Raw genomic sequence first — 27387 nt, 5'->3', positions numbered from 1 at the left:
TTGTGAGAATCTTGATCTGTTTACTGTCTTGTCCCTCGTTGGTCATTCCAATTACATCCGCGAAGCCAATAGCGATAATTTCCCTGGGCAACTGTAATGTCAACATTTCGTCGTATATTATTATCTACAGAAGAGGGTTAAAGACTGATCCCTGAGAACCTCACAGATTGTCCGATACGTTTAAGGTTCATAGTCAGAATCATAGCACAGCAACATCTCCTGAATAAATTATATGACGATCCGCACAAAGTATTTGGCAGCCCCTAATTCACTTAAAACTTCAACTATTTTGTTCCGTCTTGCTGAATTAAAGGCATTCCTCATATCGAGAGTAACGAGAGTAAAGCCTCAACATGCATATCGGCATTTATTCGACAATCACTGCCGTCTTCCCACCACTGCCGGTTCTAAAGCGCTACGGTATACAGACGCCACCCACAAAGCTCTATGTCTCTGTACTTGCGCAAGGTGCTTACGATATACCTCTTTACAAAGAGCATCAGCTCATATCTAGAAGGATGACATCTCCCTCATGAGAAGAAGTCCTGTGCTAGAGTTAGGAACCTAGCGTTTGCTATTAGTCACGTCAAGGCGGAAACTCCATCTGCAGTCTTGCCCCTTGCTGATTTGATTGGCTCCAAAAAAAAAAATCGTTATAGTGGAATATCAATCCAGGATTCTCTTTTTAGCCAAGATCGCTACTTTGATTCGAAGTTGAAAGAAGCCAGCATTACGCGAAAAGAACTCTCGGTATACCAGAAACTGCGGTTCAACAGGCAATCCAAAAGTACAAGGAAACGGGCGACTACTTGCGAGACCAGGATCAGGGCGGCCGAGAGCAACTAACCAAGCTGGTGATCGATTTATTACCATGGAAACTCTAAGGAACCGGTTCCAGATATCTGTGATGACGACTTCGTGTTGCTCGAGATGTATATTTTTGCATGTATACAATATGTAGACGACTGTCTGAAACTCGAATGCTCCTGCGTAGAGCAACTTGAGTCCGCTTTGCTCGAGAGTATTCTGTCTGGACTGAGACTGAATGAGTCTCCTTTCCCTTCTCAATGGAATGTAGAATTGACCTTTATGCTTTAAATGGTCGAGCTAGAGTCTGGGAAAGAATGCTATACTATTGCAATGTTGTGTATACAGTATAGTTCGAAAGAGGATCAGTGATGGTGTGGCGTATTTAGAAGCGAAACAGACCTCCATGTGAAGACCGTCCCTCGATGCGGGAAGATGTCCTCGAAGAATTTGTGGTCACTTTAGCGCCGCTTATAGTCCTTAATTTTCTCGACAATATCCGGTCACACGTCGCCATTGTTGTCAGGGAATACCTTCATGAGGCCCGTATTCGAACCTTAAAGTGGCCAGCTCTCAGTCGAGATCACAATCTTATATAGCGTCCCTTAAGAGGAAAATCGCAGTGTGTTGGTCTTCGGAATACATGGACCACTTCCCTAGAGTCTCCATTGTAATAAATCGATTGCTAGCTTGGTTTGTTACTCTCAGCCGCCCTGATCCTCGGTGGGTACCTCTGGATCGCCCGCCGAACCCAAGCTTCCGGTATCTTGAGAGTTCAGGTTGCGTAATGCTGGCTTCTTACATCTTCGATTAACGTGGCAATTTTGGGGGACTACCGTAGCATCCAACACGATTTTAGATTGCATAAACTTTCGGAGAATAAAATAAAACAAAAAGAACAATATATGGAAGGGGTATGGTGGAATCCTGTCAAAGATGTGTTTAAGTTTCGAGTGAATATTACATCACGTGATCGGCTCCAGATAAAAGGAGCAATATAGTCTCAGATGCAGCCAGGATATTTAATCCTTTGTGTTTTCCCGCACCAGTTGTTGTTAGCATAAAAATGTTAATGTTGCCAGATAAACTGACAAACAGATGGATAGGAATTCGATAAGAGCTTTCCTCTTACAAACGAAATTGAAATTCCAAGGTGGATAGGTCACCATAAGCAAGGCCAATGTGAGTTACGTGGATTCTCTCATGTACGAGAGAATGGTTCTAGGTGATTAAATCTGAATGAAATTCTTGGTGGCCAAAACAAAGGTATCACCGCTAAGGAAAACCCAAACTTTTCCGGAGCTGGAGTTATGTAGGGTTACGTTACTGTTGAATCTTTTAAGTGAAGCGATGAAAGCGATGATATTAGGGGCATTGACTATTATTCGTTGACAGATTCGTGCATGGGTGCCTACAGAAGCAACGGGAGAAGTTTATGTCATTCGTCGCTAACATGGTATCCGAAATCTAGTCCTTGACTAAACCATGCGATGGTTCTACTTCAAATCGGAGGAAACCCAACAGATATGGCTAGCCTGAGGGAGCGGCCGTACGCGTTGGGAGGCAATAGTTTGTGATTGCAATGATTAAGGCACCAGTTTTTACCTTTGAGACCTCCACCAGCAGTAATACTTGGAGAAGTTGAGAAATTGCAGAAGAGAGAGACAAGAGATTCTGATAATGATAAAGCACATACAGCAGGGACACTTCGAGGAGGAGCTAAAACAATTGAATCAGGTAAATTCAAGTCTACCAGTCGATGATCTGATTTGGGTAACAGGACGACTAGAGAATGCCTGAATGACTGAAGTTTTGATCCGAAGCAACCTATCATCATTCCCTATAAGAGTCTGTTGACAACTCTTGTTATGGAACACCCGCATAAGCTAACCTTACATGGCGAGAACGCTTTGATAGGTCAGACCATAAGACAAACATAAGGCCGTCAAGGGGTTCATACATAGCTGTGTCGTGTACCACCACCAACATCCACCGTGGATCTTCTTGCTCTAAAACCCTACTGTTTTATGAATTCACCTAGGATCTAACAAATATGTCCAGAAAAGGAACCCACTCTGGTCAAACCAGCTTTATATAGCAAGGAAAACTGCGATTAACCAATTCCCATATCGTATTTTCCACTAGAATTCACTAGTTTGTCCACAATTGCACTATTCGCTTTTTTTACATATATTCGTCTTGTCCTATAGGGTTTGCGAAATGTTATAGTATTCCAACCATTCCAAGGTACATATGTACGATAAATTAAACTCTGGTTTGTTGATCTCATGTCAACTAGTTAATTCAAAATTTTCAGCAAATCGACTGCTCTCATTAGAAAATTTACAATTAAACGAACTTGTTGTTGTCTATACACATACCCCCTCCCTAGGCGCTGCTACTCTGTACCAGCTTCGTGTCCCTCAAGAGCTTAATTAGCTTTGTTTTCACTTTCGAACGACGAAGGAAATTTATTTTCAGTCAATAATTGAGTAAACTGGCAACCTTACAGTAAAAAAATCCCTTCAAAATATACTTCATGCTGGCCCAGTAACACACCTTTTACTAGTACGAACGTACGTCCAACCACCTTGTGCACCTTTCCGTTGCGAGGCAGCGGATTTCGTGTATGTGGCAACGTTGCAGAATATTTCACACGAAAAGCTCCCTTTCAACCACATCGAATAAAACAGAATTTTATTCAGTTATATTTCACACAAACACCCCGCACGAGCATGCCAGCCACCCCTACATATACCATTTAACTTTGCGCCCTCTCGTGTGTGGGTTAGTTTATGTAATGCATTGTAGGATTCCCTACCGAACGTGGGTACACCTGCACTAAATGGCATTGCCGCATGCACTTTTGGCCTTCTGGGCGGATATGCGTTCCGCTGAGTACATGCTAAAGCCCAGCGGTTGTCTGATTAAGGGACAACTACCATAATGTTATGCAGTCTGCTGGGACAATGGTTGGAGGGTTGCGGACAATCTGGACTGATTTCAAACCAAATCGTGCAGTCAAGAAAAGAAGCATCTCAAACCAAAATCAAAGTAGGAATGCCAAGGATTTTAGTTTACTTGGTTTCTACGGATTCCACTAAGAAGTTACTTTTATATCTCTCGAAGTACAGAGAGTTATTTTAGCCTTTATCATCCCCCTTGCTTTTGATAATCACTGAGTTTGTAAGTTTAGGATTCAAATATGTACAAGGATTACCAAATTCTTTCTCTATTCCTACTGAAATTATATTGATTGTATCTATCCCGCCGACCCCCGTTGTCCTTTCTTGACTCAACCCCATCAAATTCTACCTATATTAAAAAATCGCACTGCAAAATTCATCGAAATTAAACCCACAACACGTTTACGAGGAGTACCCTCCATTCTCCTATCTCTCCGGCATATTTATCCTGAAAACATATATGAGCAAAGAATGTGGAGAATAAGATTTGTGGTAAACGTAACGTCGAGAAGTAAATATGGTTCATATCGTGCAGAGAGGTCAGGCGCAGGATTCTGCCCGTATAGCGTACATACTTACGTATGTATATATGAATATATTATGAAAACTCTCATCCGGGTCATCGTGAAAATGAGAAAAGGACATTGGTCTGAATTGAGGCTTCTTCAATCCTTTCATGGTGATGATAACGATCAGGATTTGTATGTGAATATTTTAGATAAATCCACGTAGGTACCGTATTTGCGAGTATACGTGGGAATTGTGGTTGAGACAAACATTCAAGTGTACTCGAACCGTAGCCTGTACTGCAGCAGGATACATAATGACGGTACGAAAATATGCATGCGAATACAATAAGAATGGAGGGTTGAGCTGGTCTACAATAATTGCTAGGAAAAGTGGTGAAGAATTGGTCAGAAAAGTGGTCTAGATTTTTATGGACGTTGCCTTTATTCGTAGGAAAATGACTATGACACAACGAACCCCGAAAGTGAGGTTTTTTTTGGAAATGACGTAATGATTTCTTCATTGATTACGAACGGAGAAGCATCAGAAAATCGAAAGAGTTAATTATATTACTCCATTATGTTTTACTCCAACATTAATTATTATCACTATTTGAAAAATCTGAATTACGTCACCAAATCAGATATCAAGGCTTTCGGTTCCATAATAATCATTGGGTGGGTGCGAAAGTTCTTGCTTATTTTTGAAAAAGCTTGAAAATCAAAAGTTAAATTGAGGCTCTTCATATGTAGGGCACCCCGAAGATGTTTATGCCAAATATGTATTTTTCACGACCAAAAAAGGTTGTACTTTTCCCTTAAAAGAACTCCCTCCGAGTTCCCGATGGAGTCTCAGTTAAGGAACAGATGCAGTTATGTGAAGAAAAGGCCATTGCACCTCGAGGCCGGTTTACCGTCATACCATTGTTTGCACTACGTAGAGATAGGAGGATATCCGTATTACCTTCCTGATAAATCATCCTTTTGTCGATAAAAGGGAGCGTCGATCTTTCCTTATCATTTCCACGTTATTAAAAACACAAAAATAACAATAGGAGTAGGTAGCAGTACCAAATTCTGACTATTGAAGTTGGTGGGAAACACCCGTCTTATTACGTGCGATTCAGAATCCGACTTATACGTTGTAACTTTAAGAAATCTGTTTGAAATTTCATTCATTCAATACCATAGGTCTATCGTGATTATTTCGGCTCTTCGTGCCATCAAAATCTAAACCTAAACTACGCCCACTGCTCCACAATTATCCGAGGAATGTTGATTTGATCTCCCACCCTGCTCTCGGTATAGCAAATTTAGGAAACGTTCCTTAATGCATATCTGAATAATTTTAACTAGCATCTTCGCGTCAACAGGAAGCAAACAAATAACCCTGAAGTTGTCGCACTCAAAACTGGCGCCGTTTTTCAGAATCTCAACGGTAATCTCCCTCTACCACTTTTTGGACAAATGCTCATATCCCCAAGATTTTTGAATGAGCAGAATTAACAACTCTACAGAGACTGCAGCGTCTGCCAGGGGAAAAGTGCCAAGACCCGCAGTTCTGAAGGAGTAGTCCCCACCTGTAAGTCATGGTAGTTGACCATATCATGCACAAGGAGCGGAACTTCACAGGGGGATATAGGACTGAGAATCGTGATAAAATGCTTCTTCTATGTCTTCTATTGATCGTCGTGGATGAGGAGCCTATCTCTGACTTCGGTCATGGGACCATCGAAAGGCTAACAACTACCTTAAAGTTATTTTGTGATGCGGTATAGAATAGCGAATTCGTTATTTACGACAACTTCTGCTTTTCTGGCAATAATCCCTTTTAGCATGGCACTACCTTTCCCTCCTCCTGAATCAAGAACACTACAATGTAAGATTGAAAATCGCTAGAAACAACGCTCTATCTGAAACCATAGGTTGTGGCCCACAGAAAATTTCCTAGCATGAACTACAATAGCGTCAGGTCCCGGAGCAAGTGTCCTATTAGATTAAGGTAGTGTGATGCATTGGCATTCTTTAAGGAAGCTTTTTCGCCACTTATTTTTATTCTTCTCCTAAAAGCTGTCACACTGAATATCTAACGCCCAGTGCCAAAAGTACTGTTCTGTACAAACCATGTTTTCCTGGCACAAAGCTGATCCCAAGTAAATAGCCAAAACTTGGAACGGTTGCAGAACACAACCGAATTTTTAACGGTCGACTCTAGTAAAATAACTATGATTACTGGCACCTACAGGGGTGCTCTTGCTCAATACTAAACTATGTAATTAGATTACTTTACCTATTATCCCAGCCTGGATAAAGTAATCGTTCACAATTGGTGCCTTTTGCAAATGACTACGGGTTCAAATTCAAAATCTACATAAACCTCCTTCGCTCCTTCGGTTGCGAGTGCTAGATAGTCACTAAAGACAAAGAGAGTTCATTATCAACGACGTAAAAACCGGTATGCGGTCTAGGTCTGACTTAATAGGAAACTCCTGACATCCCGGTTTTTCCCCGGGGCCCACTAATTCGATATATCTAAAAGTTGTCTACTACATCTTCTTTTTCTACCATAGATAGATTGCTCTTATAGACTCTTCGGGCTGGTTCATCGTCACCCTTATGGATTAAGAAACTCGCCCACCACAACCTATTGAATTGAATTTTATCCACAATCAGACGGTCGTAGTACCGCTTGTAGAATATATCGGTATTTAGGCAATTCTTCAGAAAATTCATCTCTCGAACGCGCCTAAGAGTTCCTAATTTTTTTCATTAATCCAAATCTCGGAAGAATACCTGACGAATGGCAAGATTCCTGTTTTGTACAGTAAAAGCATTGACCCTATGGTGAGACGTTTCGAGTGAACCAGCTTTTGTATGCTGAAATAGGCTCTATCAACAACCCTCGTAGCTGTTATGGGTCGTGATTTTCGACCTTAGATAGGAGAAAATATCAACGGCGTCAAAGTTTTATTCTCCATCTTTATTGGTCTCGCCTGGCCAATGTGATTTAATGTTGTTGTTTGTTTAGTTTTTGGTGCTGACGTTGCCGCCTATACTTCGACTTGCCTTCATTAATGTGCAGGCCAGGAACTCGTGCCGCCTACTCGATCTGGATGAAGGTAGACTCGGCATCCCCTTGTCTTAGACTTTTGTTGATTTTAAATCTGCTGTTTTTATCTGATATCGCGCATTAGTCAGGGTGAGTGTGGTTAGTCTTATCAATTTCGTGGGGATATCGAATTTTCTCATGGCCGTCTATAGTTTTACTCTGGCTATATTATGATGAAAGATGGTGCTACTGATGTCCATATTTCCATCTAGTTTTTCTATCACTTGTCGTAGAGAGAAAATGAGATGTGTTGTTGATTTGCCTAGAGTCTCTTTCGTATAGGCTGATGATGCTCTGCGCGTATGGGGCTATCTGACCTTGCAAGATGGTGAAGAATATCTTATAGATAGCACTTAGCAACGTGATACCCTTGTAATGTTTGCACTGCATGATATCTGTCCTGCTATGTATGGGACAGATAATGCCTCTTTGCCAGTTATCAGCCACTGATTCGCTTTCCCACACCTTGGGCTTAAGTTGATGAACCGCTTGGTGTAGTTGATCACCTTCACATTTAACGAATTCGGGTGAAATTGGATCAGCTCCTTGTAACTCACGATTTTTATTCCGACGAATTCCACGGACTGTTTTTTCCATGCCTGATGTTGACAGAATTTGTCCGGCGTCTTCAGTTGGCGGGACTTCCAACTCGCCGATATTCTGTTGTTCCAGCAGCGAATCAAAGTACTCAACCCATCTCGTCAATGTGCCCATTCTCTCGGAAATCAGATTTCTCTGTTCGTTTCAGCAGGACGAATATCGAGGTGTATTCATCCTCGTGACTTGTTGGTAAAACTTCAGCGCCTCAATGTACTTCCCGAGTTCACAGATTTGTTGACACTGCCAGGCTTCCTTTTTCTGCCTGTGAAATCGCTTCTGCACTCGACGAAGTTCGGGATAGGTCTGTGCGCGTTCCCCCGTTCTTTGAGAGTGCAGCATGGGCCAGTATGGAGCATACTTCCATTCCGTTTCTAGCATAGATTCATCGTCCAATCAGCCGTTCCGACGTGGGACTAAGTATGTTTGTTGCCGCATCGATGATAACGTTCCTCAGGTGAAGATAATTTATTTAATTATGGATCTGTAAATCTAATGAGCCTCTTATGGTAAAAGTAGCCAGGTCCTACCAATCGCAGTCTCACAGTACCAGAACAATCTGCAGGATTTCTGATATTGTTCGTGGATATAATGCTCTACGTTTGCTTGGAAACGACTACTTGTCTGTTTGTATCCGCTGGATTTCCATCCTTAATTAAGTGAATAGAGTCTAGTTGCCCTACCTAAATTTCTCAATGGCACAAGCAGCGTCTTCCTAGCGTCATCGGGAGCCGGTAGTGACCCTTCAGCCACGGTATCGCTTATAAACTTAATTGGTATATAGGCGTTAATCAAGATTTCAAGGTTCTGGATCCATAATGGTGGGGCCAACACTAGCAGGCATCTGACCATCTACTGTCTAGTCTAACCTGAGGAGGGAAGTAGCTAGGATTCACTCAGCCGGATGGTGGAGAAATTTGCACTTCTGGGACCACTAGAGCCGCATTTTTGTTGTCCCTTAGGAAGTGGGTCATGAAAACCCTAGTAGGGCTTTTAACGGGACACTGCTGGTGATCTAGGCCAGCAGCAGTATGCATCTGCCCGACCTCCTCAGACCTCAAACGGCTCAACGAAATTCTGCGTATTCATGTCTTTCGAGAATGTTCTCAGATTTGCGAAAGCCTGCGAACGCCGTAGGCGAGAAGCCGATGAATGAGCGATCTCCGAGAATAGTACAATGCGCCTAACAAAAGTGTGAGTGCTTGGGGCTTCGGCTTCCTCCTCTAAACTAACTAACTAACTAGACATTAATCAAGACTTACGTAAATTTTCTTAGAACTGAGGGAGTAAAAAATAACAGCAGTTCCATATGCTGCTTTGGCCAATTTAGGGTGGTCCACCTAGTGATTTTAATCAAAATAATTCGGGGTCATGGTGTGAATATTTAAAATGTTTGCGGTCACTCTGCTGCCAAATCAAACTTTTGTGTGTTTCAACACTAACTTCTTATGAAAATACGGGAGTACGAGTTTTTCGCAAAGCTTTTTCTTAATATGTTATAGTTAGTGGCGAAACTTTCTTGTGATTTTCCAATATTGCTAAAGCCATTTAAAACGCTTAAAACACTTTCTTGAAAGGCAACCCAAGACGAGCCTGGATTGGATATTTCATGGCGTGCTGGCGAAATTGTTTTGAATCTAGGTTAGGCGCCGTTTCGTGCTTTTCAGTGTATTGTCTGGCAGTAAGTTTTTTCAGACAACAGTAGTCTCTTCAATGTTCTTCAATATTAACGCATGTCATCATGCCCATGATTAGCTTTGTATCCTTTTTGATTGCCTTCTCTATTGAATCAGTATCTTTGAGTCGCCAAAATCTGTAAATCTGTAATCAAACCACTGTACCTAAAATAAAAAAGGTTTAAAGTAGCATTAGCACTTGCTGCATCATACTAGTTTTATTCTCCTTGTAGAAATCTACAGCATAATGTCTTATTTGTTTATTTTGTCCACAACAACTGGACGGAGGGCGTTCCATCGAACCAAGGTAGTAAGGAGGCTACTCACAGGGGGTCCGTCTCCCGTCGGATTATTTGCAATTGTATGGTGAAGAAAAGCACTGCACATATTCGACGCTCGTTGATCATTTGCGCGTGAAAAGTTCGCTGATTAACTCTGGTGTTTATGGCTTGCCACATCGGATGGGGAAACACACACAAGCAAATCATCTAGGCGCCATCGATACACCAACACTCAAAAACATGAACAACACAGGAGCCACGAGTCAGTTACCTACATCGCAAATACACAATGGCAGGCTACCGCGTGTTACGAAGTATGCCACTCGAAAGCCGTCCAGTGATCTTGTACCATTTAAGATTTCAGTTTTTGGTCACCCAGGAGATTCGTATCCATTTATCACGGTCTTGCAGCTGTTAATTGGCTTTGTCGATCGAGTCCTTTTTCGCGGCTTGCCAAGTGATCATGACACTATTTATATTGTTCCTTTCAGAAACTGTCTGGAAATTCTGGATTTGACAATAGAATATAGCGGTCATTACCGCAGTTTGCACCTTGGCACGTATACACGTCAAGTGGTCAACTGGCATGTGCTGACCAGAAAGCGGAAGTAGCAGTCATGAGGTCCCACATTAAAAACGGCACCGTAGCTACCTAGTCCGAAATTGCGCTACAAGCGGAGTTTAGGCTTCCCATAAAAACTGCGGAAGGTAGGGGTACATTTCCAGAAATCGACGGCTTTGCGTATTCCCCCGATAAAATTTTGATCTAAATCTAAAATTTACCGCAATGTCATCCGTCCAGTCGCTCTCTATGGTTCTGAGTGTTGGCCGACCATAAAAGACAATGAACGGCGTCTCGTGGTAATGGAGACGAAGATGCTACGTTGGACTAGTGGCGTCACACGTTTAGATCACATCCGAAATGAGGATATCCGCGATCGTTATGGGGTTGCACCGATCGTGGAAAAGTTGCGAGAGAGGCGTCTTTGATGGTATGGTCACGCAATTCGTGCAAACGAGAATTCACTTGCAAAGATTGGTCTGAACATCGAAGTCGATGGTAAACGACCAAAAGGCAGACCTAAGCAACGGTGGCTTGATACGCTGGATGGGGATTTGAAAGCCTTGAGATTGCACCCAGATCAGGCATTCGATAGAGCCAAATGGCGAAGCCGATCACGACGAGCCGACCACGCTTGTGAACGGGACAAAGGCTGAAGAAAAAGAAAAAGAAGAAGTTAAGGCGAAAAGTGAACGCTTCAGTAAAAAAATGGAGGGGAACAAGCTCGGCACAGTCTTGCCCTGCTCATCACAGACCAGATGTCCAAAATGCTTACAATATTGTCATCTATGAACACTCCCTGTTTCACAAGCATTGCTTTAGTATTAAAGCTAATTTCGATTCGAAAAGAGTCGGTAACTAAAATTATTACACTTTTCGTCAAAAACTAATTTAAATTTTCTTTGAACTTACAACAAAAAGACGATGGAATCCAAGAACGGAATCTTCATATAAGAAACTTTGAATGAATTGGCAACTACAAGTAATGAAAAAAAATAATTGCTTCCTTGTCTCCCAAAAGATTCCTCTTCATTTGACCACAAAAACGCGGAAGGTCCCCAATCACAACTAACAACAGATACATTTCCTCCCTTCAATATCCTTCGAAATTCTCATATTTGTGTTATATGCAAGCACAATTTCGCGTAGGAGTTGGTTCAGTTAGCCGACCGCCACTCTGCTCCAGGGACCGCTCTAATTTCCTTCTCTCGTTTCTATACCGAATTCTGAATAATTGGACATAACGGAACGAATATCGATTGCAGAATCAGATTATTTCAAACACCGCAATCATGGAAGCAAAAACTAACCACCCTGCCCATGTGTATTGGGTAGATTCCGGCCGGAGAATATCGGCAACGGTGGGGGTGAGATGACACGGAAGCACATATTTCGAATTAGAATCGGCTACGAAAACGGAACCAGGATTTCATGTCTGTCTAATGGACACCATGCCAGGAATCTGGATTTTTATCTTCACCCCGTGGACAGCCGGACATGGGAAATTCTTGATGGGACTTTGCGTGTTTATTCAACTGAAGGCGTTTGAGGGTGAGCATTGAGTTTTACGGAGGTCCTTAATTCCGATACGTTGACCATTATTTCGTATACGTACGTACTGAATGCCTTCACTAGGAGTGGAGGTACCCCCTTCAGTCTACCTTAAAGTTCATTGCAGAGCGTTACTCTAATGGTCATCACTGCTCTGTAGCGCTCCTTATTCGAAGGAAAGAAAAGCTTGAACAGGCGGAGGTTATTCTCCTAAACTTCCTGTGAAAAGCGTATCAACCACTCATCACATTTTGTCTCCATAATTTTGCAATTTTTTCGGCGGAACCCTCTCTCAAATTGCCATCAGCGCAGAAAGTTCGTTTGCCCTCATTCAAGTAATGTGTATTGTACGTGAATACTTACCCACCCCATGGCGTCTGATCGATGTGCCGACAATTGAATGCCTTTCTTCTCAATAGTGAAGTAGGGGGTAGTTTTTTTCGGCGACTTGGACTTAATTACTTTCGAAAGTACTTTAGGGGTTTGTCGGAGTTGCGGTATTTCTTGTCGCTTAGAAAGACAATTAACCCGTTTCGGCAAGTGGTCACTAATTTATTTTCCCCTCGTTTGGTTTTTCCTGTTCAAGTTGCGTTTCTTCTAATCAGTGGAAAGGACTGGATGAATGTGTGTATGTGTATAGAGCATTTATTTAGTAAATGGCTAAATAATCGCTAAATAAAGGCATGTCCGTCCGCTTGACCATTATGACGTAAATAGCGAACAGTGAAAATTGCGCCTGATTGAGTTTTCTTAAGACGATGGGTGCAGTATCCGGAGTTGGTTTTAGTAATTGATTCAATGGTAGTGAAGGGATGAATTGGAACGAGTAAATGGATTCAATAGAGTTGTGTCTCCCCAGGTGGGAGTGTACTTTATGATGTGTTTCGTAGACACTTCCACTAATCCAATTCAACCCTACTTCACCCTGGGATTGAATTGCTTCATATAATTTCTGGGCTGTGAGAGATATTTCCATTATATTCTGAAGTTAGTATACAAGAGAAAAGCAAAAAATACCCGCAGTTGGAATGAAAATGCAATTCTTTTACTCCTTTGAATTTTCCTACGTACTATTCCAAGGACTCAAATACTACGCCGATCATTATGAAGTATTACTCCGGATGTTGGATATATTGTTTTGTTTTTCTATGGTGGTTGGTAAGGAATTCCCCCATTTTTTCCCCACTATGTCCAGTTTGGCCAATTATAACTATAACTTAATGGTAGGAGAGGTTTTCGCCGTTGTACTACACGATTACCACTATCACAGATCATCTGCAGAAGCAGTTACTGTTGCTTCCTCCGGTACCAAAAGGCCTAGAACTTTATCGTATATCATAGTCACATGAGTGTCCTTAATCTAATACAGTTGGCTAAAATAAATGCATTCTTAGCTTTTAGCTTTGTATCCTCGGAATGGCATTCTAAGCTAAATCCACGACCCTCGCTGTCACATGAATCGAGAAAGCAGTTCACCGAAATCTTTATTACCGCTCTGAAAGATCTCCGGGTTTCTTAACAAAAGCAAATAGCTTATTGTACAATATATCGGTCGATCTGGATAAAATTCGCCGGTGATGGAACTAAGAAATTTTGATACTGAGGCCACCTTTCCTTTGAGCCATTGGGTTTTGACAAAGAACAGGCGGTTTGATTATTGGAGCCAGAGAATCGGGGGCTGTGAAGACCCTAAATAGGAAATCGAGCACCAATCCATGGGGAGTGCTTAAAATGTTGCTATGAACAAAGTGAAAGTAATTTCAAGTAACCTGTAGACAGCTCTTTTTCAAAGTAATAACAGTAAGAGAAGAATGAACCTTAGACTCCCGCTCAATGGAAAATGGTGGTAAGTACAGGGTCAGGCAATTGAACTGCAACCAACTTCAGACTGCTATGATTTGCAAACTGTTCATGACAGCGCGCTCAAATTTTTCCTCATGACAGATGATTTTATTGTTTACAAATCTGTCAAGCGATTTGCATTTAGTGAGTGAGCTTAGTGAGAAGAAAAAATTTCCATGATGGAATTCAAACGCGATAGTATTATTGCTTTATATTTGGCTCTAAATTCACAAGTAGCTATTGTTTGAGCCCTACAACACGTCAATGTTAATAAATCATTTGTATCTCGAACCATAGCCCGTTACAGAGATACTGGCCGCTTTGCTATGGAGGTAGTCGGAAAAAAACAGCACCATCGTCAGAAATGGCTCGGAAAGTGAAGAAGCGAATTGAACGAAATTCCCGTCGGAGTGGCAGAAAAATGGCTACTGAGCTTACCATATCCCCTCAAAGTGTGCAAAGAATATTGTAAAAGGAGCTTAAACTAAAGCCTTTGAAATTCCAAAAAGCACACGATCTTACACCGCAACAGAAAAAAGTAAGAATCCAACGAGAAAAGGTGCTTCGTCGGACCGAATTGCCGAATTCGGTTTTTTCCGATGAACAAACGAAATGACCAAGTTTACTTGCCAGAGAGATCTTTCGAAAATTTACACCTTTGAACGGCCACCAGAAAGTAAGCAGCACCGATGGTTCTGGTGTGGGCTGTCATAACCTCCGATGGACGCTCTCCGCTCGTATTTTTGGACCATGGCGTCAAGATAAATGCAACAATCTATCGCGAAACTGTCTTGGTGGCAGTATTCAAGACCACATTTCGGTCGTAGATCGTGAACATTTCAACAGGACTCACAAAGCCCGCGTCAAGTATGAATGGTTAAAAAACAACATTCCACATTTAATTTCCGGCAAAGAATCATAGAGAAATTCTCCGTTGGACTTTTCTGTCTGGGGTATTTTGAAGGAGAAGGCTGGTACTACAAGATACACAAGCGTCGATCATCTCAAGCAAGGGCTTCGTCGGGAGTGGGGCAAAATACCATTGAATCACTTGCGGGCAGCATGTGATGCTTACATGTGCCGCCTCAAGGCCATTATTCGCGTCAAAGGTGGACATATCGATAATTACTAATACATTGTCAAATTTCAAGTAATTCTGAACATTTTTCGCTTTAGCACAGTAAAATTTATTAAAAAATGAAATAATTATAGCGTTTTCAAAAGTTGCAGTTCAATTGGCTCATCCTGTAGTTAGGAAAAGTAATCAAGATTGGGAAAGTCTACAAGACGATATTTTCGGAAATGAGAATAATTTTGGGATAGTGAGAAAGTTACGGTCTACGAAATTGGGTATATGATATTTCGTATGTAGCCTAAACAAGTCGGGAAACCAGAAGCTAGACGCTGGTTTTGTATTTCTTTCATGAAACCATCCGAGTAGACATTTGTTCTATTAGTCATAATAATAATCATTCGTGCAACAATCCAATTGGATCAGGGCCTTGAAGTGTGTTAGAGGACTTCATTCAAGACCGTAGCACTACAGGATTACAGTACCCTATAGGAGGTAATGTGGTCATATTTGCGCTCCCCCGAGATTTTTACTCCTATTTGACTCAGGTACTCATTTTCAGCTGAGTCGACTGGTACCCGACGTCAAATCACGATACAAATCCCAATGCCGCCAGTGAGATTTGAACTGCAAGTTACGACAGCCTTGTGCTCTAACCACTTAGCTATCCGGGCACTCCCATTAGTACCTAGCACATATAGCACATATATGCATATATTATGTGAGAATATCCACTTTAGCGTGACATTGACATTCAAAGTCTTGAATTTGGACAGAAGCGATAATTTTGACCTATTATAACTTTGTCAGTAATAGTGCCATTTCCACCAAACTTGATAAGCTCTATGTTATAGCCTACATTGCCGCAATGTGCAATTATAGGATGAATTTAAGGTTTTTCGTTTGGGTACTTTCTGAGAATGGATTGGTGAAAGAAATGATCACTTTGGACTCTCCGCACTCACCACCTCTTCAACAAATGGCAAAACTAAGACCGGAAAATATTAACCAAGACCTTTCATTTGATACCTCGCATGACTATATTTAGTGAAAAAAAAAATTTACACCTCCCTTTTACATGTACCCTTAAACAGTTCCCACCTTTCCACCAAATTTGGTCTCAATCTCAATAACCGTTTTGCGAGAAAAATGTGCGTGACAGAATAAAGTCGGCGAGGGAAACTTTAGAAATCGAATGGTTAAGCGTAAACATTGATATATCTGTAAATAATCTCCATCTAGAACGGATTCGTATTTTTTCTCCGTCATAGGCTCAGACAGGTATAGGTTCGAGAGGCTCCGAAATCACAATCTTACCACTAGCATTGAGTGCAAAAGATCGCATCGGTTTACGCTAAGAAATCGTTCTCATTGTTTTAAGGTCAAAAACTGGAACTTTCGGTTTCCCATCACCAGACCATTTCATGTATAATGAATGCCAAATTGCAACTAACTAAATAAAATTCATAATATAAAATAGATCATCACGGATGGTTCTTTGTCCCTGTGGAAGAAAAAAAATCATCCACCTGTTTGGAACCCGAAAAAGCTGGGGATGAGGCACTGTGGCCGAAATGATATAGTTTTTCCAGGAATATTAAGCAAGTGGTAACATGCAGTCTTCTCGACATAAAGGGCCACAAAAATTCCTAGAAACAAGTTCACCTCTTGTAAAAATAGCGACCATAAAACAATGAACTAAATTTACTAATAGGAAGGTATGAAAGGGAAACCATCATCAACCATCAACGTAGAAGCAGAAATTGAGTCCTCAGCAGTAAACAACGAAACTTTTCGGGAGATTGTCAGATATTCCATCTGCACTTTTCCCGCTCTTCATTTTATTGTTCATAAGGACTTCAACCTCCTTGTGCTCACCTAGTCTAATGTTCATAGTCCAACAACTTTCCACCCTTCTCTTCCTTTATGGACCTTCGTGAAAAGCTACATACTTTATCAGTTCACTCAAATGACACCCTTGATCTTATATCCTCCTCAAACTGCCTGTGCCCATGTCGGTCCTGATACTTGTAATCAGGGGTGATCCCTGACGACTATCAACTGGGATCCTCACACCCTTAACATTGACATCGGCTCCTTCAATATAGTTTTATCTAACCTACTTCCTTCTTTTATTCCTTGATCCATACGTATCTGCACTTTTGCCCATTTTGATTCTTCTTTCGACAATTGTACCTTATTCTGGAACAAGGAACAATATAAATTCATTGTAGGTCTTTTTCCATAGCAGCGGATCATCCCCAACAAGGAATTCTGGAATCAGTTCCTCGGGGTAGCTAAAGGGTATTTAATTTGCTGTCAAATTGTGAGGTTTAATGCATTTTGCGCGACGAGTGTAAAAAGACAACGCAGTTGCTAGAACTGTCCTTACCTTCTGCCAATTCATGATCATACTAAATGTGTATATCCACGGTAGAGGATGTAAGTCCACACCCACCCACACCTCACTCCCATTTCCCACGAATTGTAGAGCCTTTTGTGGAAAGCTCTTTGGATTGTCTTTGTCAATGTACAAAACTGCCAGATAGAATAATATGATGATTGTGGGTTAATGATGGCATTTAAAGTTTTCCTTTTTTCCCAAAAAGCTTTGAAGGTTTTTGTAGGTGAAGTCTAGCCTTTACTGTAAACATATTTGTTCGATATGTCACTCAAACTTTCCAGCAGCTCCTGTTCGGTGATTGGATATATTCCAAATATGTTTGGCTAGTTTTCTAGTTGCGAGAATAGCACCATTCTTTTATAACGTGTGTACATTTCTGGGTACCGTTGCCCGAGTTAATTTATCTTCAGTCTCCCAATTTCATATACTTAGTTCAAACCCGGGCAGAGTCATATGTTAGCCTTTCTGCTTGTCGCGTTGTAGGCTTATCACTTGCTCATTGTGAAATGCTTGATGAAGTTGGAACACAGTCAAAAAATGAAGCTGCGCAAAAAAAGAACATCCATGCATCATCTTATGCTGCAAAAATGAGTGAATAGAGTGTCATATTTCTCCAAGGTAGAGCCACCTAATTGCATGTCGATCACGCGAACCTCACATCCTTTGAGGAGTTCCATCAGATAATCAGCAAAATGACAGCAACCACTTTTTTACCTGCTTATTTGTTTCGGTAAGATCCACTAAATTGGCTCCTTCCTCAGAAAGAGTTTACGTGACTGGTATTCGCATCCAGTGCAAATGTTTCCAACAGGACATGTCCCCTGACGTCAGGCGTATGCATTAAAATCTTTAACTATGATTTTTCAATTCTATCTTGTTTATCCATAAATATAAATTTTAATGACCCTAGATATTTAGTACTAGTTGCGCTAGGAAAAGCACCATTTATGCATAGCTTGTAGTGTAGAGAACTGATTCGATGTGAGAGAGTAGTAATTTGACATGAAAGAGGCAAATTCGACCTACTAAAACTTTGTTAATAATACTGGAATTTTCACCAAACTTGCCAGTATAATGCTTCATACTAAAACCTATATTATAACAATTGTATTTTATTTGAGCAGATATCCCAATGAATAATATTTTGAGGCCCAAATACCATGTGCATGGGCCACCATATTTTCTTCAGACTTTTTGGATGGGTGGTTTCTGAGAATGGGTCCTTAAAGTAATTGATCCCTCTCTGGACCCCTAACTATATTCAGTAAAAAAAATTGTGCATCCCTCTCTTACGTGTATAGGGATCTCCGCTTAAGTTCAACGTGGAACAATGCAATTCACCGCATTTGTCGAAGTTCACAGTTTCAATCTTTCTATAAAATTTCATGACAATAGTTGTAACCACTTCTGGGAAAACTGCATGCGACAGGCAAACAGATAGTTACGCCCTGGTGGTTTTACGTAAGTACTGGCCATGTTAGCCTAACCCTACTGTCTTCTTAAGACGCGCATCAATTTGGTAATCAAAATCAAAACCGCGCTGTGATAAGCAACAACATAACCAATTTATATTGAATGCGGGCTCAGAATTCATACCGATGGAAGGAAGACCTACCTAAAGCCTCTAGCGAACCAAGGAATACGGCACCTGAGTTGTGCAGCGCACCTCAATGCTTGAGCTCCAAGGAACTTTGCCTGCGATATAGACATAATAACAACCTTAATAAAACTTCCACTAGGGGCTAACCGCAATTAACCGGGCTGAAAGAACATGAACCAGGTATTCTCCTGAGGCTTGTAAATTCAGAGGGCTATCTCGGTTCGCAGATGGGCCTTCGTGCAGGCTCGGATTTGATCGCATATATAGGCCTCGGAGCATTCACTTACTGCATCACGGTCAGCAAGCCAAAATGAATAGAGTGTTTCCCGGTGCTCCTTCGTGACGGTTCTCCTTGCCACTTGGTTCTGCTTCGGCCGGCAGATTTGCGGCCCTGTCTTCCTTTTCTATCTTCCTTCCTCCATCTCAGAGCACCAGGCAAACAGATTGTGAACCGATTCCAATGAGGAGAAAAAGGAGGAAGTGTGGTAATGAAGGAAGTGGTAATGATCGTGTCTTTTGTGGCGCTTTGCATTTCCATGAAGCTGCCAAAAAACAATCTGCTCCAGCCGTCTTAACAGTCCTGTCGGTTCCCTGATACTTTGCACAGTTTATACCAATTCCCCTATCCTTTCTTCATATTGTTTCGCAGCTCTATTGTTCCCCTGTCAGTTTTTTTTACTTCATCTTCCTGTCATATCGCTACTTTTTTCATTTTTCCCTCTATCCATCTTACACTTTTCTTCTATTACCACATCAGTATTTGCAGATTAAATAGTAACAATTCTGGTTGGCGTCTTAGTTTCTTCTTTATAATACTGCATAATCTGCTCGAAATCACACTCGAAGCCGAGTTTCTCAACGCTGGCAGCACGACTTCAGTGCTTAACGAAGCTTTTTCTATAATTTTGTTTTAGTTTCTACCTTTGCTCATAACTACCTATCACCTTCTATCTATCTATTCTTCTATCACCTTCACCTTTCTTTCACAGAATTTGTGAAATTCCGCTATATTTATATTCTCAACTCTATAGCAATTCCACTTAAACCCACAGATAATTCTCTTTCTGTCAAAACATTCTAAACCAACTGGCATCTGGAGAGCTCTCCTATCTGTTGCGCGGTTATAGTATGTCTCCATGCCCTCGCTGTCCATCCAGTTGCCCACAGGAGCTGCAATAGCATTACAAAATACCAGGCGAAATGAAATGTTAGTAAATATAGTATTCCTTCTTCATGTAGATCGGAGTTAATGAATTTAAAGTTTAATGAACTGAAAAATGTTAGAATTAATTTATGAAAATAAATAAATTTCAATTCTTAATTAAGGTACGAAGTGGAAGAACTGGGAAATTCATAGAAGCTTCAATTGTAGTAAGAGAAGAGAAGACAGTGAAGAACAAATTCGGTTGGGGATGAAAACTATACCAGCCCCCCTTTTATTTTCTTAGCTTCACCTATATCGAAAGTTGTCTCTATTTCAGTCCCAAAGAAAATACCTTATCTGTGAAAAATTCAAAGTTTTGTCTAGAAACACTACCACATATCAGCCAGCTTCAATGTGACGATGTAAGTCCAAATGTTATTGAAAACACAATCTCCTTTCTGACGCTTTGTGATCAGTGTGTTTTCCGTTTTCTTCCTTTTGAGTTTCTCCTAACATGAGCACCACTCGGCATTCGGAAGTAGAACCAATGCTATTTTTGACATTATCCGTAGCTATCGTAAAGGATGGGATCATCGTTCCGTATGATGTTCCACGATTGTGGACATATTATAAAGCCATGTTTAACACCACAAATATATTGTACTCATCGAGGCCATCATCAGAGGCGCCCCTCCTCTAGGTACCTATACGTAAAAGCAACCAGATAACTACAAATGTCAATCATTGCTAAGAAGCTCGCGGCTTCGTACCAGTTGACCAAGTCGATAACCAATTATATGATCAAAATCACGAAAATCAGACAATCTGAAAAACTTCTAACTACCACCTACTCAGAGCAGTTATAATCCGCTTCAGCACTTTTCCGATCTTCTTCTTTTTCTTCAGTCTTTGTCCCGTTTACAAGCGGGGTCGGCTTGTTGTGATCGGTTTCGCCATTTGGCTCTATCTGGATGCAATCTCGAGGCTTTTAAATCTTCATCCAGCGTATCAAGCCACTCTTGTTTTGGCCGGCTTTTTGGTCGTTTACCATCGACTTCGATGTCCAGACCAATGCTTCAACACTTTTCCGATAGCGGTTAAATATGTGTGGGACAGTAAGAGGATGGCTCACCTGAAGGTTTACCGGCCTGAGGCACCAACACAAGCTAATCCTACTCCAAAAATGCTGGGACGATCTCCTAGTCAATTCACGTTCCGTTCAGCTTGGTCAACATGTGTATTTACCGCGAGCTCCAAGGTTTTACTAAATCATTAAGTTCACTCTCCGAGCCTGAATTTTAGCTCGTCCATGTGCTGCTTAAAACTTCAACTGGCTCTTCTCTGATTACTCCGGTTACTACTATTATCTCTACAGTCTTTTATCCGTCCGTTACTGAAGGAATAATTCCCAAATGATGATTAAATGAGTGCACCCAATTCCAATCACAACCTCCCGGTGATCCAGCACGAACTTGTGTATATCTGAGTCTCCCTCACTTCGCTGCAGAATTAGCTTGAAGTTAATCGGTCTTACCTACCACTTTCTTGACAGTTGTTCAGTTTATAACTCAAGCGAAGGTTAGGCAGTTCACTATTCCAATAGTTGGACTTTCTGCTGAGAAATAATCATTTCACCCTGTAGATAGCTGATTTAACGACACGTTTAAAAAGGTTACCGATTTTTTCCATTTTGGGTCTTGCAGATTTTTTATAGGCTCCTTCCCTAGATTGCTTAGATAGAAAATTGCTTACATTGTGCGCCAATGCATTTGACATGCCTGCATAGTGCTATTAAAATTCAGCCCTGCCAATAATGTAAACCTTCCTTTCTTTCGAAAACATGGTACTGCTTGGCAATGTGCCCTTTTACCCCAAAACTATAGGGAAGAATTGCGGGCCTAGGCTGAATAGGAGTTCCATTATATTATCAAAATATTTAATTTTCTAATTTTATTAAAGTCTCTTTCTGGGACCTCGGGAAAACTTGATGAAGTCCCTCTTCTTCTTTTTCTCCCCTGCCATCACACCTGACGGTATTTGAGTGACCTCTAGCTTGTTTCTTCGAGATGCCTTCTTTTATTCAGTTCCTTAGCTTTGATGCCGAAAAAATTAAATCTTATGTACCCACAGAACTCAACTGTCCAATCGCAGAACGCCTCCTTAAAAGATATATACTTCAACGATTAACTACAATACTATCTTATAAGTTTAATTTGTTAAGCTAGGTGTTCACGTCACAGTTCTTTCAGTAGTGTAATAGAAGGAGCAGAAATTAAAATTCAAAAAGAAATTTGTCAGCAATATACCTCGTATTCAATCCAGCCTACTACTGCAAAAGTAAGATGCCCGCTGGAATACCCTCTCATCTACAGCACAAAAAAGATTTCCGTCCTCCAAAGCGAGCCAGACTGGCGTACTTTTCGAGTGTCCCTTCCACACAGAAACTAACAATACGTACTTGCTTATAACAAGCTGTGAATTCCAACTCAGTTACTATTCAGAACTTCTCCCCAGCAGCGCATTACATTCTTCATCACTGACCTCCTTACCCTCTGAATTTTCACCGCTTTCCTTCTGGAATATGTACTTAAAAATATGAAAAAACTCACTGCCCTAATAAAGCTGTTTCAGCTCTTCAGCTTCGGCGAAGTGCCCATTAAACAGTATCCTATTCTCGCTTTAAACGAGCAACTCCATTCAGCCTAGAAAATAAGTCACCTCATTTCCTCGTGCTTTTAAACAATTTTCATCTCCCATACGGACATTCATGTCATAAATGTTTCGCCCTATGGATAATATCGAATGAAAACATGGCAATGTTGCTGCACTTTAGTGCAACCATAACTTTTATGCATTATCCTTCTCTCTATGGGAAAATGAGAACAAATCTTTTTCAGCTTGTCCATAGCCAAAATTATCTTTTTCCCGCCAAACGTTGCCTCCACCGGGCCCCAACCCTTTCTGTCATTTCACTTCAACTATTTTTTACTATATATTGAAAAAGTGCATCGCCATGACAAAGTCTTTTCTTTTATTTCGGAAGAGGTTTTGTTTCAACAAACATATCAGACATTTCTACACATTGGGTAATAGGAACGGTGGTAGTGCCTAGCGCTAGGACGAGACCTCTACCCCCGGGAGAAATTAGGTCAGTTTTACATTATAAATGGGTGGAAATGAGAAAAAAGCCTAGGTTCCTTCCGTTTCTACTTCCTCTATAATTTCCATCGAAGCTTTTTAGGATACTATGTCGCGGCGGTCATATTTTCAACGATTTCATGAGGCCTCGTTTTAGATATTTTCAGTAGAAATTGGGAATTGTGAATTTAGTCGAATTCGTTCGGTTTGGAGGAGGAAACTTTGATTGCACTCAGGAATTGAATTCGGAACTATTGGTAGTAATAAAGCTATGAATTTGAGGCTATGCTGGCGTGGATTACAATGAATAGGGCTTGAAAAACTTTCAAGGGGATATCATGTCACATAGTTGCGATAAATTCATCCTTCTAAAGGAATGGGGAGAAAAGGGTCTTTGAAAGGTAGCAGCATGTAACAATTATAGGCTTGGAATCTTTTTAAAAGGAAATTCAAAAGGTGGGAGTAGCCCAAAGTTTTAAAGCTGAATTACAACAATGAGTGGGTTCCTCATAGATGGAGTTTGTAAAATCATGGCCAATATTGAGCCGACAAGATTCCAACTTTCTAACTTTAAGAAGCTCAATGTCTGGTATTGTTCCTTCCGTCATTCGTTCGTCAGTACTAAGAGAAAGAATTTGCTAGATGTTGTTCCGGACTGGTTTCGATAACTCCTATCTTGATTCGTTATATATTCATGTCCTTGGGTATGACAGCTGTAAACGCACCTTATCCAGGAAATTGGGGAAATATTGTGATCATAGGAACCTAGTTTGTGATCTATAGTTTTGACAAATATTATGTCTGAGCCCTGCCAGGATCAAAAAAATCTCGAAGGAGCAGCTACCCCGACGTACAAACCAGGTATCGCTAGAAATATTAATTGGAAGGCGTGTGTAGAACACACTTTAAGAAACGACAGCATCTCTATTGCTGATATCCTTAAACCGTAGACATACATGGTGTAGAACAGCGCTGGAGGAATGCAGGCTCCTCGAGAAGACATAGAGAGAATTGAAACGCATTTCATCAAACCGGCATTATATGATTATATGATCCCGAAAATCCGGCGTTCCTTGTCAAACCAACTTGGGCTGTTGATTATAAACAATGACATACATTCTTCTGCTGCCAAAAGAAGGACATCCGCGCTTCATTGGTTAAGTTCTTCGTTCGTTGGAAATTGCTACGCCTATAATCACAAAAAATCAATGATCATTTGTCGATCATTCTTATCTTTTGATAATTATAATAGCAATTCGGCGGCTTTTGCTACACACTTTCTTTTACCGCTTGTTGAATGGGATATATGTTGAACCCCCGCTGAATTTTCTAAGGTGGATCTCTAATTAGTATGGCCCGTGGGCACCAGGATGTTTACAAAGTGATTTCCAAGTCTTTCTAACCGGTCATGGTATCATCATGGTATCCAGTGTCACTTGCTTCTTTCCCTTCCAAGTTAGTGAATGTTAGATGTTCATGTAAAACTTTTGCTCGCAATTTATTGCTGCTACAAAAGTCTTGCCTGGACCATCACATAATGAATGTACAGATCAAAATATGCTTTATTATGAATATGTTCATTCGGTAAATCCTTTGTAGTGAAAGCCGCCATGTTTTTTCTATTACAATTCTACAACGCTATAACCACTTCCAATCGAAATGGTGCTCCCATGCTAAGTCAGCGTCGAAATTTAGACCTAAATATTTAAATGTTTGGGATAGATAAATTAATTTCTGTACTAAGGTCGTGTCCCTATGAATTTACCTTTCTGATGGGCCACAGCCTCCATTTAAGCAACCTCTTTCATATATATAGATACGTATTCTCTTGAAAACCGATTTAACTAACAATTTACGCAGTCGTTTCAACGAACCGCGGTATTCTGAAATAATTGCGTTCTGCGGCATCTTCCACTTCCCTGACCAATAGCAAATTCCCTTTAATCACGGCGCACACTATACAGAACTACCCGGAATTTCGCTCAGTATCGAGCCTAAGATGGAGCGATGGCGTAGGTCAGGACACCAGACAGCTTTTAGGGATATCGAATTGGTAGACCTCGGCGCAAAACCGGGATGTCTGGAGTTCCTGATTAAGACAGGCCTAGACGGGATACCGGTTATTGCGCTGTTGATGATGATGATCGAAGTTCGGGCGCTCCATGTCCGCCTTCACTCGCAGCGGTTAATTAATGTTTCAACCTTTTCCTTTCATTGATCGGTGCCCACAGTCAATCATACGAAGCCCTTGGGCACGTAGCTGACGACCTGCGTAGTACCCAAGAAAAGCTCTCCATTCCTGCGAAGAAGTAGCGAATGCATGACGCAAGCGAATGTAAACGACCGTTAGATGGTGGTCTCCTTTGAGGCCGCTCTCAGCGCCTCTCTTGTTACCCACATCCTGGAGACCACTCCTTAATCTACTGATGATCGCAAGGTGGCCAATCTGAACGCTGTTACGTTTTCGATCAGTTGAAATCTATTCGGCTTTATGGCAGTCTTTGTGAGCGAACAATGTATCTAGAATGACAACAACGTCACATATCCGAGCAATTTGTTATCAGAATCCACCTTGGTATTCAGATCACCCATTACGATCACAATGTCAGGGCAAGCAGGGAAGCCTTTGCCTGCATTCTTCAGCCCAACTCATACGGTATGCAGTGTAATTGTTATCAATATTCTCTGACAAGCTGTTCAAGATGTCAGTCATCCGGTCAGAAAAGTAGTTGTGCCACTTTAAAGTGTCAGCCGTGACGAGCTTAAAGAGTCGAAGTTCTTCACCTCTGCAAGGCCAGCAACCATCAAATGCTGATTACCTTGGAGGGTGATTTCGGCACGTCTTCCGCTGTGTGTGCTCCAACATTGTGACATCAATGACCACCTTTCTGACGAAAGCCACCTCTCACCATTGTCATTATAGTCGTCAAGTAGATACCCAGCACGAATGCTATGCCAGTTTTAGAAAGCGCACATATTTAGTTCCTAATAGAGGGACTTTTTCTTCTTTGTACCAAAAATCGCCGTTGTTGCATATCACTAAACTATTGAGCTTTTCCTCATTTTGAACTCGAATTTCACAATCGCTATTTTATTTGTAACCAGTTCTCAGAAGATGGAACCCGCCTGATAGATGCTGTAAGCATTCAAACTTCTGTTCACCTTTTCAAGGTACAATAATACAGTCCCAGAACAGGGAGAGGAGTGTTTTCCAGAGCCTCATCATCTGACTTTGCTTAACCCCAGAATATCAATTCTGTTTCACTGGAATTGCGCTGAAACGAATAATCTTGGAAAATCTAGGTTCCGTCGTTTAAGAGCCTTCCCATAATCCGCAATCTAATCAACTACCCGTACAAATAATAACGTTCTTTAAAATATGCTTCATCTCCAAGACCTTTATTAGTTGCGTCTATTGTGAAGTTTATTTTATGGGTTTAGTGTTTGCTCTCACCTTATTGTCAAAGTGGATTCAGGGAGGTGTTGGTGTTCGAGCTCAAAGCGAAGCATATTGCTCCATCCGCCAAAACATATAGTTCTGACATTAGTCAAGGTTAAGAGATGGCGGTATTCGATTAACACTTGGTCAATTTGGTAAGAAGTGGTCCCGTATGAAGGGGTCCATGTTTGTTTGTACAGTTCTTCCAGCACAAACCAGTTCCTTTGAAAGACAATTTCGCGTGACACTGCGTGGATGTGGAAGCAATTGTAAGCTCAATTTGTGACAGGGTGCATTGTCTTGATGAAACAGCACTTTCTTTTGCTTCAAAAGGGACCGTTTTTCCGCGATTCTATCCTTCAAACGGTCTGATGCCATAGCCTTGTCAGCCGATTGTTGCGTGTTTAACTCTTAACTCACATGACGATTCTGGTGTCAAAAAATGGAGCCATGTTTCGTTCATTGTCACATATTGGCGCATAAATTCGGGCTTTTTATGGAAGAAGAGCCTCAAACACTGCTCAGAATCGTTAACTCGTTGTTGTTTTTGGTCGATTGTGAGCTCGCGCGGTACCCACTTTGAACAGAGCTTTCGCATACCCAAACGTTCATGCACGATATGTCCAACACTTTCCTTTGATATCTTTAGAGCCTTAGGTATTTCTATCAGCTTTAGTTTGCGGTCATCCAAAA

At 41.2% G+C, this 27387-nt stretch overlaps 1 protein-coding gene across 2 annotated transcripts in view; it reads left to right on the top strand.

Moving 5' to 3' along the window:
• LOC119653695 (voltage-dependent calcium channel type A subunit alpha-1) overlaps positions 1-27387 on the top strand; it is a 399598-nt gene that overhangs the window by 69571 nt on the left and 302640 nt on the right. The gene's annotated exons all lie outside the window — the stretch shown is intronic.

Source organism: Hermetia illucens, chromosome 4, assembly GCF_905115235.1.
Source record: "Hermetia illucens chromosome 4, iHerIll2.2.curated.20191125, whole genome shotgun sequence".
NCBI classification, from domain to species: domain Eukaryota; kingdom Metazoa; phylum Arthropoda; class Insecta; order Diptera; family Stratiomyidae; genus Hermetia; species Hermetia illucens.
This window is presented reverse-complemented; position numbering and strand designations above follow the sequence as displayed.